Below are 3033 nucleotides of genomic sequence, written 5' to 3' on the forward strand. Positions count from 1 at the left end.
GCCCCCTACTGACTGGTTTTATGCCACCTGTCCATTATTGAAAGGGGGGCACCTAAGTCTCCTACTATTATTGTATTGCTGTCTATTTTTCTCCTCAGATCTGTTAATAATTGATTTCTATTTCTAGGTGCCTGACATTAGGTGCATAAGTATTTATAGTGATTATATCCCTTTGATGAATTTACTCCTTATCATTATATAGTGATCTTATTTTCCCTATTGTTTTAGACTGAATGTTTATTTAGTCTGATAGAAGTTAGAGCTACCATTGCTCTCTTTCTGTTTGCAGGGAAAAATCTTTTTTTTAATCTCTTCTCTTTCAGTCTGTATGTGTCCTTAAAGCTGGAGCTATTCTTTTAGGTCATGCATGGTTGGTTCTTACTTTATGTCCATCAACCACTGTATGTCTTTTGTTTGGAGAATTTAGTCTTTTCACACTTACAGTAATTATTGATACATATGAACTTAATATTTCCATTTTGTTCATTGCTTTCTGGCCATTTTGGCGTTCCTTTGTTCTACTCTTGCTCTCTTTGTGATTTAATGATTTTCTATAGTATACTTTGATTCTTTTATCTTTTGTATATCTACTGAAGGTTTTGTTTTATAGTTACTATAAGGCTTATGCATAATATTTTGTATATATAACAGTCTATTTTAATCTGGTAACAACCTCAAACACATACAAAAGCTCTACATTTTTACAATCCTTCCCCCACATTTGGTTACTGATGTCCCAATTTACATCTTTTTAATATTGTGTCTCCATTCGCAAGTTATTGTAGCTGTAGTTATTTTAAGACTTTCGTCTTTTAGGTTTTATACTAGTATTGTAAATTATTTACATACCAGCATTACAATATTAGTGTATTCTGAATTTAGCTATATATTTATATATTTACTTTTATCAGCAAGTTTTATACCGTCTTATGTTTTCACATTACTAACTGACACCCTTTCAGTTCTTCAGCTTGAAGAACTCTAACAGTTTTTGGGAGGACAGTCTAATGATGATGAACTCCTTCAGCTCGTGTTTGGGAAAATCTTTCTCTCTCCAGTTCTGAAGGATATCTATGTTGGGTTGAGGATTCTCGGCGGCTATTTTGGTTTTTATTTTTTCACTTAGCACTCTGAACGTATCATCCCACTCTCCTCTGGCCTACAAGGTTCTGCTAACAATCTGATGATAGTCTTATGAGGGTTCCCTTATACATAACAAGTCATTTTATATTGCTGGTTGTAAGGTTGCCTCATTTTCTTTAACATTTGACAATACAATTATAGTATGTCTTGGTGTAGGTCTCTTTTGGATTCATCTTCATCTGAATATCTGTTTCTCTCCTAAGGTTTGAGAAGTCTTCAACCATTGTTTCTTTGAGTTGGCTTCCTGTCCTTTTCTCTCTCTTCTCCTTCTCAGATATCTATGATGCATGGACTGGTCCACCTGCTGGTGTGCTATGAGTATCTTAAGCTATCTTCACTCTTTCTTTTTTTTGCTTCTCTCATGGGATGATTTTCAGTGTCTTGACTTTGAGTTCGCTGATTCTTTCTTCCACTTCATCTAGTCTATTATTGAAGCCCTCTATTGAATTTTATTTCTTTTAAAGATTTTTATTTATTTATTTGACAGAGATCACAAGTAGGCAGAGAGGCAGGCAGAGAGAGAGGAGGGAGCAGGCTCCCCACTGAGTAGGGAGCCCGATGCAGGGCTCGACCCCAGGACCCTGGGATCATGACCTGAGCTGAAGGCAGAGGCTTTAACCCACTGAGCCACCCAGGTGCCCCTCTATTGAATTTTGTATTTAAGTTATTATACTTTAGTTCTATGATTTCTATTTGGTACTTTTTAATATTTTCCATCTCTTTGTTAAAACTTGCACTTTGTTCCTGCATTGCTATCCTGATTGCAGTGAGCATTTTTATCATTATCTTGAACTCTCTGGCAGGTAAATCACTTATTTCTATCTCATTAAGGTTGGTCTTTAAAAATCTATCTTGTTCTTCTGTTTGGAAAACATGTCCCTGCTTCTTCATTTTCCTTGGCTCTTCACCCTGTTTTCTATGCGTTAGATGAAACAGCCACCTCTCCCGGTCTTGGTGGACTGGACTTGAGCCTCATCAATCAGCCCAGCCTGAGGTCCTAGTTGCTTCTCAAATCTTTGTGATTACCCATTCTGCCGTCTTTGTTCTTATGGGTCCCAGTAGTAGATGGTCCCAGAGATGTGGAAAATGTCCACATGCCTGTTCAGTTTCATGAGTACTAGTTCTCTGCTCCGTCGTCTCGCCAGGGCGGGATTAACTGGAAGCCTGACCTTCAGGCAGTAGCTGGGAAAGTCAGGATACTAGAGGCCCAGTCCAGTCCCCACCAAAACCACTCAGGTGCTGGGCGGTTTTGCTTACTCTGTTCTGAACCAGGGAGAATAGTTGCTGAAGGTGCTCGTACATCCACATAGCATCATTTTTTGGTATCATGTTGTCCTGGGGGACTTGTGAATGCTGAGCTCTGCCAGCACCAAGAGCTAGATGATTTGGGGGGCACCTGGGTGGCTCAGTGAGTTAAAGCCTCTGCCTTCAGCTCAGGTCATGATCCCAGGGTCCTGGGATCGAGCCCCACATCCGGCTCTCTGCTCGGCAGGGAGCCTGCTTCCTCCTTTCTGTCTCTGCCTGCCTCTCCACCTACTTGTGATCTCTGTCAAATAAATAAATAAATAAAATCTTTTTTAAAAATTAAAAAAAAGAGCTAGATGATTTGGGATCCATTCCCCTCTGTGGCAGCTGTAACATTTGGGGTGCTAGATGTGTAGACATGCTTCTTCCAGGGAGAAGCTGAAGACTTGGTTTTGCTGCTCGACAAGCTGGGGGGAGATGGAGGGGGTGTGTCCACCAGCCCTTCCAGTCTCCTGTGAGGATCCCAGTCTGCTCCCACATGCAGTGAACTAAAAGCCAGAACCTCAAACAGCAGCTAGGAAAGTACACAGTCAAGTACCTTCTAGGGAGAAATGGGGAGATGAGTGTTCTTGCCTCTTCTTTCCA

The sequence above is a fragment of the Martes martes genome (assembly GCF_963455335.1).
Source record: "Martes martes genome assembly, chromosome: 15".
NCBI lineage: Eukaryota > Metazoa > Chordata > Mammalia > Carnivora > Mustelidae > Martes > Martes martes.